The 13,890-nt window shown below is 42.7% G+C and overlaps 1 long non-coding RNA gene across 1 annotated transcript; it reads right to left on the reverse strand.

The window, feature by feature from the left end:
- Positions 1-4,823: 4,823 nt before the first annotated feature.
- Positions 4,824-9,827, reverse strand: LOC128325441 (uncharacterized). Its single transcript, XR_008307452.1, has 3 exons — positions 9,740-9,827; positions 6,542-6,715; positions 4,824-5,351 (listed from the first exon to the last, which is right to left on the reverse strand). It is a non-coding gene; the product is annotated as an uncharacterized LOC128325441 (long non-coding RNA).
- Positions 9,828-13,890: the final 4,063 nt, after the last annotated feature.

Here is a 13,890-nt window from a genome sequence, read left to right on the forward strand (position 1 = left end):
GAATCCCATTTTAAAAATATGTATTTTTTAAAATATAAGCATGCATATTAATTGCTTGCACTTGCTATAACAATGCAATCATATTAGTTTCTAGTTAAATTGAGGCTATGAGGATATTCCTAAATCTCTGGTCATGTGTCCCCTCATGCACTGTAGAATTATGTATGCAAGAGGCAGATTTTAGTTTGGTTTTCTGTGAACATCAAGGAACATAGCACGATCACTTCGAAAGAGGCTAAGCCTGTTTTTTTTTTAAAATGCACACTGTGAATTGGAAGTCTCAGTAAACAAATTTGGACCTACTTCTGAGTAAGCAAGCATAGGAGTTGGTTGTAACTGCCTAGAACTTTTCATAATCAAGGGCTGATAGTTAATTGTCAAAATGGTGGTGAGATGAACAGTAAATGACAATGCTGTCTAGTTAGAAGGGACATAGGGACATAGGAATCTGTTTTATACTGAGTCAAAAGATTGGTCCATCTAGGTCAGTATCGTCTACACTGACTGGCAGTGGCTTCTCCAGAGTTGCAGGCAGGAGTCCTATCTGATGATGTCAGAAACTGAACATGGGACCTTCTGTATGCAAAGCAGATGTTCCACTGCTGAGCTACAGCACAATTCCCAAAGGAGGTTGTCCAGCGAGGCCGACTGTCCTTACCCCCGAGGACGGAGTAGTAAGGGGACCTGAGGAGACAGGGACAGCTGGCAGCCAGGGAGAGGTGGAGGAAAGACAGCCAGCGGGCAGGGACTTGGCTCCAGCAGAGGAGGGGCAGAGCCCTGAAAGAGCCGAAGAGGAAGTGCGCAAGGATAACATCAGCAGCACGCCTCCCAAAGGGAGGGAGTGAGCACGAAGAGGGGGGGGGGAGAGACACTGGCAGCAGCTGTAAAGGGTAGACAATTACAGGGAATAAAGAAGGGCGTTGGGCCCGTAATTTGGGGTGGGTGATGCATAGCCTGCAAGGAGGCATATAGGGAGCTGGCTGGGAATGAGAGGCTGGCTGGTGGAGAGTGTCAGGGGCCCACGGAACCTGACCCTTGGATGGAGGAGATGGAGGCAGAAAGCAGCATGGGATGGAAGAGGCACAGGGTGATGCTCAACCCCCTCCCCGTCCCTGCTCTGAGGCCGGCCCCGGTAAGCCCAGCCAGGCTTGGTAAAGGGGACAGGGACGTGTAGCCAGACAGAGGTATACTTGGGTCTCCCATCCAGGCACTGATCACACCAAGACCTGTTTAGCTTCAGCAAGATGGCTGTATTCTGTGTCCTTAGAACATAGTAATAGCAATAGCACTTACATTTATATACCGCTCTATAGCCGGAGCTCTCTAAGCGGTTTACAATGATTTAGCATATTGCCCCCAACATTCTGGGTACTCATTTTACCGACCTCAGAAGGATGGAAGGCTGAGTCAACCTTGAGCATGCTCTGGTGTCATAAATATTATTAATAATTTGAGAACTAAACACACACTGTAGAGTTCAGAGTGATGGAGGCATAAAACAGAAGTGCAAGTTCAATCATACCAGCTCGGTGGATGATGCTAGTGGTACATGAGATGGCATTTCCTGAATCCTTGCTCCTGTGATCTTGCTAGTTCCTGGATCCAGAAGGGAGTCCACACATTGCATGACTGTAATTTATCATGTCTAATGTACTGACCCTGAATATGACCCTGAGCTTTTTGGATGAAGATATTGTATACATTTGAGAGCAGAGAGCTGAATAAATGCTGATATTTCCCTTCATGGTTCTCTTATAGAGAAAATCTGCCTTTAACTGATTATAGGGCTAAATAATCAGAAGTATTACTCACTTGTTGTTGAAAAAAGATTTTAAAATGAATTGCTGAAATAGAACTGTCTTCACCACCTGTCTAAAGGCAGGCAGTGATGGGGCTACCCACTTTGTTGGTGGGTTTTGTTCAGTCAGGCTTTGGCAGATTAGCCTATTATAGTTTGGAAATAATGGCTGACATCCAGACTAACGAACCACAAGCATTATGTGAGAACTACGAAGCCTCAGTGCTGCTGATGGTTTTGACTAGTGTAGCACTGGCAATCGCACATACAGGTGAAACTCGGAAAATTAGAATATCGTGCAAAAGTCCATTAATTTCAGTAATGCAAATTAAAAGGTGAAACTGATATATGAGACAGACACATTACATGCAAAGCGAGATAAATCAAGCCTTAATTTGTTATAATTGTGATGATCATGGCGTACAGCTCATGAAAACCCCAAATCCACAATCCCAGAAAATTAGAATATTACATGGAACCAAGAAGACAAGGATTGTAGAATAGAACAATATCAGACCTCTGAAAAGTATAAGCATGCATATGTATTCAGTACTTGGTTTGGGCCCCTTTTGCAGCAATTACTGCCTCAATGTGGCGTGGCATGGATGCTATCAGCCTGTGGCACTGATGAGGTGTTATGGAAGACCAGGATGCTTCATTAGCGGCCTTCAGCTCTTCTGCATTGTTTGGTCTCATGTCTCTCATCCTTCTCTTGGCAATGCCCCATAGATTCTCTATGGGGTCAGGTCAGGCGAGTTTGCTGGCCAATCAAGCACAGTACACTGTATACTTTTCAGAGGTCCGATATTGTTCTATTCTACAATCCTAGTCTTCTTGGTTCCATGTAATATTCTAATTTTCTGAGATTGTGGATTTGGGGTTTTCATGAGCTGTACGCCATGATCATCACAATTATAACAAATTAAGGCTTGACTTATCTCGCTTTGCATGTAATGCGTCTGTCTCATATATCAGTTTCAGCTTTTAATTTGCATTACTGAAATTAATGGACTTTTGCACGATATTCTAATTTTCCGAGTTTCACCTGTATGTATGGGTGAAAGTCAGCAACAACCCCTTCCCTTTGAAGCACTCTGTGCTACCCAAAATATGTCTCTGTGGGTCATGCAGCCCTCAGGGAATATTTTCATAGGCAACAAGCACTTCTGGGGGAAGGAAAGGTCATCATCCTCCCCGCCTTTCGACCAAAACTGGTCTTCTTCAGTGGCTTATATTTTGCGCTCTAGGTGTCCTTGTAGTACTTTTTCATAATCTGTTTAGTAGTGGCTATGGACTATGTTACATAAGAACATAAGAACAGCCCTGCTGGATCAGGCCCACGGCCCATCTAGTCCAGCATCCTGTTTCACACAGTGGCCCACCAGATGCCGCTGGAAGCCACAGACAGGAGTTGAGGGCGTGCCCTCTCTCCTGCCATTACTCCCCTGCAACTGGTACTCAGAGGCACCCTGCCCTTGAGGCTGGATGTGGCCCACAGCCCTCTGACTAGTAGCCATTGATAGACCTCTCCTCCATGAAGTCATCCAAACCCCTTTTAAAGCCATCCAGATTGTTGGCTGTCACCACATCCTGTGGCAGAGAGTTCCACAAGTGGATCACGCGTTGTGTGAAAAAGTTCTTCCGTTTGTTGCTCCTAGACCTCCTGGCAATCAATTTCATGGAGTGACCCCTGGTTCTAGTGTTGTGTGAGAGGGAAAAGAATCTCTCTCTCTCCACTTTCTCCATGCCATGCATGATTTTATAGACCTCTATCATGTCTCCCCGCAGACGTCTTTTTTCTAAACTAAAAAGCCCCAGGTGTTGTAGTCTTGCCTCATAAGAAAGGTGCTCTAGGCCCCTGATCATCTTGGTTGCCCTCTTCTGTACCTTCTCCAGTTCAACAATGTCCTTTTTAAGATGTGGTGACCAGAATTGTATGCAGTACTCCAAGTGTGGTCGCACCATAGTTTTGTATAAGGGCATTATAATGTTAGACGTTTTATTTTCAATCCCCTTTCTAATGATCCCTAGCATGGAATTTGCCTTTTTCACAGCTGCCGCACATTGAGTCGACACTTTCAACAAGCTGTCAACCACAACCCCAAGATCCCTCTCCTGGTCCATCACCGACAGCTCAGATCCCATCAGCGTATACTTGAAGTTGGGGTTTTTTGTCCCAATGTGCATCACTTTACACTTGCTAACATTGATCCGCATTTGCCATTTTGTCGCCCACTCCCCCAGTTTGGAGAGATCCTTTTGGAGCTGCTCACAATCCGTTTGGGATTTCACTACCCGGAAGAGTTTGGTATCATCTGCAAATTTGGCCACATCACTGCTTACCCCTGCTTCTAGATCATTTATGAATAAATTAAAAAGCACCGGTCCCAGTACAGATCCCTGGGGGACCCCACTTCTTACTATCCTCCATTGTGAAAACTCTCCATTTATACCTACCCTCTGTTTCCTGTTAGCAATCCACACATGTACTTGTCCCCTTATCCCATGACCGCTAAGTTTCCTGTGTTCCAACAGTTATCTTAGTTCTGAAAATATAAGCCACTGAAGAAGACCAGTTCTGGTCGAAATGCGTTTGGAGTGTGTCTAGGACATATCTTGTTTTGGAATGTATTATTATCTTGAACATTAATAAGAATGTTTACGTAGCTTCATCTCTTTTTTGGATTGGTGAATTATTGACCACAACTTCATTCCTATTTGGATATTGTGGACGTTATAGATATCCGTTGGCCTCCTAACATTGATGTACTATTTATTTTTAATTTTAATGCAGCTCTGGATATTGATGAGATTGGGTTTTGGATATAGCCTGCTAATAACCATAGCATTCTACCACATAGAAAGTTTGTATGATGTTATGGTCTTTTAAGTCAACTTAGTGATTAATGTTGCATGCTTCATGTTTTTAACAATTGTTTGTATTATTTGTAATAAATGTGCCATTATATAATTGTGAAATTAGGTATACTCGAGTATTTTTCTAGTAAGATTATTTATTGTCTCTTTTTCTGAATCCAGTCATGCTGGTTTGTGCTGTTTCTTGTTCATTTGAAGACATCAACATTTCAGGCACCTTTTATATCACACTGGCTGCTTGCTTGTGGTACATATAATCTAGCCTGCATTGAATGATCTGTGGAGGAGCTGATGGGTATATGAATAATCCTATCTTTAGGGTAGAGATGTTGGTCTTTTGCAACTCTGTGATTCTATTGCATTAGCAGACAGGGCAGAATTGGTTGCCCTGTGTTGATCAGGAAATTGGCCCTGGCCACAAGAAGGCTCTGTATTCATTGCTTTGCAAAGAACGTGGATTCTGCTGTAGAATATTAGATGCAATATCTTTCTACTAACCATGCTTGGAATGCAGAGAGAAAAAAGAGAAATGAAAAGCAAAAGGATGCTGGTGACTGTGGACCAGAAAATTAATCTTCTGTTTTCATTTCTGCCACACTGAATCCAGTAAAAACAATATCTGATGGTCCAAACTGTATTCTTGTTGCTCTTTGGCAGAGGTGCAAAGATTTCTTCCCTGTGACAAAAATATTGAATTGAAGAATGTTGAATATTAATGTGAGACTGAATTCTTGCATGAATAATAATTCATTTGAATCACAGACTTTTAGTTGAATAATCATCTCGTTTGCAACCAATTAATACTTTAATCAATTGAATTTTGTGAGTATTTACATGCTGCAGTTCTGCATATAGGAACATAGCAAGCTGCCATATACTGAGCCAGACCATTGGTCTATCTAGCTCAGTATTGTCTTCACAGACTGGCAGTGGCTTCTCCAAGGTTGCAGGCAGGAGTCTCTCTCAGCCCTATCTTGGAGAAGCCAGGGAGGGAACTTGAAACCTTCTGCTCTTCCCAGAGCGGCTCCATCCCCTGAGGGGAATATCTTATTGTGCTCACATGTAGTCTCCCATTCAAATGCAACCAGGGCAGAACCTGCTTAGCTATGGGGACAAGTCATGTTTGCTACCACAAGTCCAGCTCTCCTCAGTATTACCAAGTGAATATATATGTAAATGACTTCTGAGATGCCTATCAGTATGACAACAGGCTACATGTGCAGGGAGAACCTGTAAGTTATGGCTTGGAGGAGCACTACAGGGTGTTCTGTATGTTCTTCCTTGAGCTCTATTTCTTAGTTAGGATGGTAGGACAAATGTTAAGTAAAAGGGGTCAAGCAATTTGTCCAAAGTGGTATAGATTCCAACTTACAAGTCAAATCTTACAAGTCAGCCTTTGCTGTCCAGTTTACAGAGACCATGAGCAGAGGGCAGATGCACTGCAACTTAAGATGCTCTCTGAGCAAATAGGCATACTCCTATATCTATATTTTAGGCCTTGTTTGTTTTGTTAGCTGCCCAGATAGCCCCCAACACCTCCAACCCAAACACCCTGAAGGTTCTAAGTCAATTATTTCCAGATTGTTCCCAAGTTCAAGTGATTTGACCAAATTGGCATAGATTCATCTTGATTTGCTGCTGTCAGTCTGAATGTATCTTTAAAGAAGAAGAAGAAGAAGAAGAAGAAGAAGAAGAAGAAGAAGAAGAAGAAGAAGAAGCTAGCTTCACAAGTTATAGCAAGCTGTCATCTCCTTTATTCACAGAATAAGTGTGGGTCAGCTAAGATTTCAGAAGACCTTCAAATGCCTCTGCCTTGCACTGCCTCATGTTCTTAAGATGTGTACCAAGAAAAAAGTACAATTTCACCTTATAATAGATATTCTCTGTTCCACCCAATCCCAGTGGTTTCGCAGGATGCTGAATTGGCATCTTGAGATGATGTACTTATTTCACACAGCAGGAACCATCTTGGCACTGAGACATAAATTCTGCTTTTACATTTTTCCCCCTGAGGCTTGAGAGCAGAAAAGGTCAGGAAGACTAAAAAGCAATGAAATATAGTTTACGTGGAAGAAAGCGGCTATTAAAATGGCATACAGATTGTATTCATTGTGGCCTGTATTTTTGGTTCAAGCAACTGTTGCCATGGTGGCCCAAGGCAGTAAGTGTGGGTTTTTTATACTTCTTTTTTTCAACTGCACAGTGATATTTTTCAGCATGTTCAAATCTCCCCCCGCACCCACCACCTTAAGGGCAATGAACATGAGTTGCTCTATGATCTAAAGACATATCAGTTATAATCAGTTACAAGATGGGGATTGTATGCAGATCTCTGACAAAAAATAACCAAAAAACAACAGAGGTTTTGTGACAGCACATTCTGTTTTAGGGCAGAGGTCAGATGTGTCTCTAATATGGTTTCCCCTTGCCACTACCAGCCTTTTTCAAAGATTGCTTCTCATGCTTTGCTTTAGCACTAAAATCCCTCAGAGAGCATAGGAAGCTTGTTGGATACACTGTGGCTGTATGCAACCTGGAGGGTTAACAGACAGGGCTGTTACCTCAAATCTCCTCCAGAAGAGAGTGTGTGTGTTCGCACATCAGCCAGATTTACCCCAAAGTCCATGTGAGATCTTTGGAAGCACTCCACACACAAATCGGGCTTTCCCTTCCGAATTTCATCTCATCCCTTTTATCAACTTTTACCTTGTAAAAGTAGTTGGCCTTTTACCAACTATGGCTGGTACACCAGCTGCTGTCCTTCTTGGAGAAGTCGGACCTGACCTCAGTCATTCATGCATTGGTAACATCCAGATTGGACTACTACTATGTGCTGTATGTGGGGCTGCCCTTGAAGACTGTTTGGAAGCTTCAGCTGGTCCAAAATGCTGCTGCAAGGATGCTTGTGGGTGCGCTTTATGAGTATCACACCCATCCTGCAGCAGTTTCATTGGTTACCAGTCCGCTTCTGGGCAAGATTCAAGGTGCTGGTCTTTATCTTTAAAGCTCTACATTGCTTGGGGCTGCGGTACCTGTTGGACTGCATTCATCCACATCCAGAGAGCCTGTTGGCGGGGACAAGAGACTAGGGATGTGCACAAATTGAGTTTTTTAATTTGATTTGTGCCCAAAACAATTCAGGGGTCTTATTTGTTTTATATCCAAATCTACCCCCTCCAAATCACCCCAGATTCAATCTGTATTTGCTTTGATTCAATTTGTATTTGGACTGATTTGGACCACTTAGCAAGGTCCTAGGGGCACCAAATTTGGGTGATGGGCAGGTCCCCATGGGTGCCACCTACCTTCCAAATATCAAGGCAGCAGGACACTTGGTTGATTTTTAATGATTTTTTTTAGTTTTTACAGATTTTGAACATTTCCACCATAGAAAACAATGGGGATTCGAAGTTGCCATATCCTAACCCTAAAACGGATCCCCAGCTTTCTTTCTTTCTTTTTTTTAAAAAAAGCTAGGCTCTAGCCCTTGTAGAAGTGAAGTTATGCAGCAAAATGTGCAGTCATTTTTCAAGTGTTTGTATTCTTTGGCGTATAATAACTTTTCCTCATAATGAATCCCTATGAGGATTCATTGCATACCTTCAATTTTTTCTGTTAATTTTGACTGTCACTGGACAGTGCCAACTGTCAACTGTCATGTGCCAACTACACCCCCCCTACACACACACACCTGCAAGGCAGTGGGGTACTCATTTTAATTTTTAGGAATATTGAAATGTTTAGATCCTTTGGTGTCTAATAACTTTTCCTCATAATGAAGCCCTATGAGGATTCATTATACACCTTTGCTTCTTCTGTTCATTTTGACTATCATTGGACAGTGCCAACTGTCAACTGCCATGTGTCAACTACACCCCCGCCCCCACACACTGTGGTACACATTTTATTTTTAAAGGTATTTTTGAAGTGTTTAGATTCTTTGATGTCTTCATTACACACCTTCATTTCTTCTGTTAATTTTGACCCCACTGATTTTCAGACGGGGGTGGGGAATTAGTGACATCCCATGTTCCAACTACCCCACAACCCACAAGCCACGGGGTACTCCGTTTATATTTTAGGAATTTTTTGAGTTGTTTAGACTCTTTGGTGTGTAATGAATCCTCATAGGGATTCATTATGAGGAAATGTTATTAGACACTAAAGAGCCTAAACACTTGAAAAAAATCCTAGAACGTAAACTAATACCCCACTGCTGGTGGGAGTGGGGTGTAGTTGGCACATGGGAGTTGACAGCTGGCACTGTCAAAAAGACAATTAAAGTGAATAGAAGAAGTGAAGGTATGTAATGAATCCTCATAGGGATTCATTGAGGGAAAGTTATTATAGACCAAAGAATCCAAACACTTGAAAAATAGTGACCACACATTTTGCTCCATAACTCCACTTCTACAAGGGCTAGAGCTTAGCTTTTTAAAAAAATGGAATCTGGGAATCTGGGGGAATTAATAGGAGGGATCTGAATCTTGAATCAATTTGAATAGAATCAGGCATGCTTGGATTTGTACCCAAATCAAGCCAATGGACCACAGGGGTGATTTGTTTTGTCTCCAAATCACCCAAATCAGCTAGGTTCGGGTGCAAATTGATTTGTACCCAAGTCAATTTGCACATCCTTACTAGAGACAGGGCCTTTTCAGTTGTGGCCCCTCGGCTTTGGAATGCCCACCCTGAAGAGCTTTGTCATACTCCCTCCATTAGTGTTTTTAAAAAACAACTAAAATACATCCTTTTAAAGGGGCTTAATGATCCATCTTTGGTTATATCTGGTAGGTTCTTTAGTTTTTAGTTTTTATAACTCTCTATTTTTAGCTTTTAAAATATCTTCTAATTTGAAACTTAATACTGATTGCAATTTTTAGCCTGACTTTTGTTTACTTAATTTGGTTAATTTTATTACTTTTATTTTATTTTGTATCTATTTTATTGTTGTGAGCTGCCCTGAGCAGTAGTATAAATCATCATCATCATCATCATCATCATCATCATCAATAAATAAATAATCCCAATTTATGTCTGAGTTTAAAAAATCATGTATTTTACCAAGTTTTTCTGGATGCACTGGAGCAACTGCCAGGGAGAGGCACTGACATCGTGTCTTCACATCTATTATATGAATTCTCCTGGGTGTGCCATGGAATGTGCATCCCAGAGCCCAGCTGATTGGCTTGGCAGTGGACACGCCTGATTGGCTGAGGCACACCCAGAAGGATTGGTTGCCACGGTGGCCCAGCTGTGGAGGCCAGAGGTGGCGGGCCTGGCCGTGGAGGCAAGGCCTAAGAGGGGGAGAGAAGAGGAGAGCTGGTTTTGTGGTAGCAAGCATGACTTGTCCCCATAGCTTTGCAGGGTCTGCTCTGGTTGCATCTGAATGGGAGACTTGATGTGTGAGCAGTGCCAGATATTCCCCTCAGGGGATGAAGCTGCTCTGGGAAGAGCAGAAGGTTTCAAGTTCCCTCCCTGGATTCTCCAAGATACCTGTAGGGCTGAGAGAGATTCCTGCCTGTAACCTTGGAGAAGCCACTGCCAGTCTGTGAAGACAATACTGAGCTAGATAGACCAATGGTCTGACTCAGTATATGGCAGTTTCCTATGTTCCTAGGGGGGGAAGTAAAGTGGAGGGGGGACAGAAGTGGCAGTGGGAAGGAGAGGTGGCTGGGCCCGGAAGCAGAGACTGGAGCAGAAGACAGTGGGGGGGGGGAGAAGTAACCGCGGGCCCCAAAATGCGCACAGATGCTCTGTGTGGGGTCAGCTAGTAATCATTAACATGATAAGAGCAAAGCATGCTTTAAAAATGCATCGAGGAAGCTGCTGTACCTTCTATGGAATGAGTGGAAAAACCAGTTTTCAGTCAGCAAGCTCTTTTCAAGATCCAGTCACAAAACCTCTGTGTATGCTCCATTTTACTTTTTTGAACAATATTAGTCTGCTTGCTTAAGGTTTTCTCTGTTTAAAAAAGAGGGTTAACAAACAAACTGCTGTAAAGCACACCACACATGTGTTGGAAAAAAGGGAGGTGGGCGTCCTCTGGGAAGACAATGCCATTGGCTAGAAGGAAAACACAGAGGCAAGCAGTGGGAACCTGCACAAAAAGGAAACCCTAAAGCAGATGGGAGGGGCTGCTGCCCTAATGCTGCAAGTCTAATCTGAAGTGGCTTTGCTCACCAGATACTCTGAGTGCTGAACCACTCCTGTGAGGTTTTCCAGTGCCTCGTGCCTTCCAGAGGTTTTCCAGAGTGATAATAATGTGCCTCGTCACCATTTGGCTTTTTCAAATATTGCTTCTCCTGCTCTTGGTTTATGACTATTGGAGGCTGTTTATTAGTGTGACAGAATGGGGGAATGGGATATTAATTTTTTCTGGGCTCTGCCTTCAGTACAGCTTCTCTCTCAAGCCTCATTCCGACATTGTCTATATTATTCAGACGTTGTACATATGTTCAGGTGTCTCTATACATGTACATGTTTTTTTGTGAATGACTCTATATGCCTGTAAATGCAAGGTACAGATATGAAGGGTCGTTGCTGCATATTATGTGAAGAGAAATTGCAAATAATGTTTGAGTTATATTTGTGATCTAGGATGACACTAGCTACAAGCAGTGAATAATGCTGGGTCTGGTTCAGACAATACTTTGCACACAAGATGGAATCCCTTACACACAGAGACAGTTTGGATGATACTTTCAACATGTGATTGAATCCCTTAACACACATTAATGTGAACATCTGAATTAACTCCTGGTTAATTAGGTGCTCTTGCCCCTTTTGACTTATGTAAAGCAGAGATGGCTAACCTTTGCATTTGTTATCTTGTCTTTCCTCCTGGATGCTCAGGCTCAATATATATTTCAATAGAAAGTTGAAATATAACTACAATTAGGCTTTTATAGGTATGGAACATGTGTGTTCTGATAAGGTGCAGTCTCCATGGTATTTTCTAGATGATGATGATGACTGATGATTATTATTACATTTATATCCCGCTCTTCCTCCAAGGAGTCCAGAGCGGTGTACTACATACTTGAGTTTCTCTTTCACAACAACCCTGTGAAGTAGGTTAGGCTGAGAGAGAAGTGACTGGCCCAGAGTCACCCAGCTAGTCTCATGGCTGAATGGGGATTTGAACTCGGATCTCCCCGGTCCTAGTCCAGCACTCTAACCACTACACCACTCTGGCTGGATTACACATTGCAATGGGTTCACAAAGTTCCCATTAAGTGCCCATCCGTATTGCCCGTGTTCTGACATTGCCATCGTTGCATTGTCACCAGGGTGCCATCTATATCTCTGATGCCTTGTTTTGGCTTTTATTGATGCATTATGGCCTCATAATGTGGTAATAGCGTTGCAGGTATTTTTCCATGGTAGGGAGGCTTGCCCCATTGGTTATGTGTTGCAGTGTGTTGCACTGTGGACAATTATTTTCAATTTTTTGTTGACTTCTTGTGGGGAGAGCGCTGCTTCCTGGTGAGAGGGGACAAGAGGCTCTATTCCCCCACCTTTCCCCACCAAAAGCACGTTGCCTGCCAGGGCTCCGCTGGCCGGCTAGTTTGCTTCTGATCAGATTGCACTTAATTCTGGGGTTCCCTTTTAATTTCCTATTAATTTGTGCCCAAGGGGCTGCGGGACCTGAGCGGCCACTTGCTGGAGCAGCAGCTAAATGATTAAAAAAAAAAACTTTCCCTCCCGAGTTCTTGTGCACAGGTGGAAGGGTGAAATCCACAAGGGTGCAAGGGTGCAACTCGTTTATCTGCTTTCAGCTTTTGATTTTGATCACATTTGCTTATGTTTTTTTACAAGACATTTTTGGGGGTGTGCATTCATGCTGAGGATTTGCTGGCTAATTCGGCAGATTGAGGATCTGTTGACATGTAAAGCTGTTTTTTCTTTTTCTTTAAAATATATATATATATTTCTGCTTTATTTCATTTTAGTGCTTCTGCTTGTGCAAAGGAGAAAGTTGTTGCATCTTTGCACAAAGGCACCGAGAATTTTTTTTTATTTAAAAGGATGATGCATCAGCAGCAGTTCCCTGCCTCCTCCACACTGCTATTGGCCAGAAAGGGAGGAAGTGGGAGGGCAGTGAATGCGATCCCGGGGAGGGGGGGCGGAAATCTGCAATATGGATGGGCAAAACCCTGTCACGTTGCATAGAAAAGCACCTGAGAACCGCTGTGCTCACGGTTTCAAACTGCTGCCTCTTTCTGTTACACTTTACAACACTTTAAGCGTTGCAAATCTTGTAGTCCGGAAAACACCTATAAGCACCAGATTGACAATGATACTTTGTTCTTCATAAAGTGCAATGCAGAAACGCACGGCTTCTTTTTCCTTTATAATTAAATTTGTGAACTAAATATTTGTACCACAGCTTAGTTGAACTTTGCCCTCTGGCACCAGATAAGGTTGCATTAGGGCAGTGGGGGCACCAGATCTGGCCTGCGAGTCAATTTGGCCATCCCTGGTGTAAAATACAGTGGCATGGCTGTGATTTTGGATACTCAAAGCAATTCAGAATAAAATGTAGAAGAGATAACTAGTAGGAAAACCTGTGTGAACTGAAAACACTTTGAGATCACCTATATATGTCAACAAAGGCTGCAAACTGAGCATTGCAGTCCTGAGTCCACAATCTCTGAAACCACTTTGAGTTTCTCCGATTGCTTAAACAAGTGTGATAGCAAATCTTCCTTGTCCTGTTGCTTGGGTTTAAATTGTTTGGGGGAAAATAATGCTTTGTTCCTGACACAAACTCTGGGATATTGCTCTGACCTTGTGAGATAAATGAATAAGTGTTTTTGATGGAAGCTGAGTAGCTTAGCTTTCTTTTAAAAGGATTTGCCATCCGGTTGTATTGTGCTTGAGTAGAATGCCCAGTGTTAGAATCTCACACTGAAGCCTCTAGGCTTACTGCTGTGTGTATGTGTGTGTTTATGAGGTGAAGGGAAGAGTAAACGATGAATAGGAGTCAGAAAATGCACTTTCACTCGTTTGCTAACTTATTACTGTGTAATAAGCTATGCTCACATTACAGCTTCTGATGGCTTCCAGCACCTGATTCTTCTCACAAATAATGGCAGTACTGAGGAAGTTAGTATTGATTTTTGTCTCTGCTCCCAGAGCACCACAATGTGATTATGGCTTCTTTATTTCTTTACACCTGCAACTAGGCAACAGCAATACCAATGCCAGAA

This window comes from Hemicordylus capensis, chromosome 4, assembly GCF_027244095.1.
Source record: "Hemicordylus capensis ecotype Gifberg chromosome 4, rHemCap1.1.pri, whole genome shotgun sequence".
In the NCBI taxonomy this organism is placed as follows: domain Eukaryota; kingdom Metazoa; phylum Chordata; class Lepidosauria; order Squamata; family Cordylidae; genus Hemicordylus; species Hemicordylus capensis.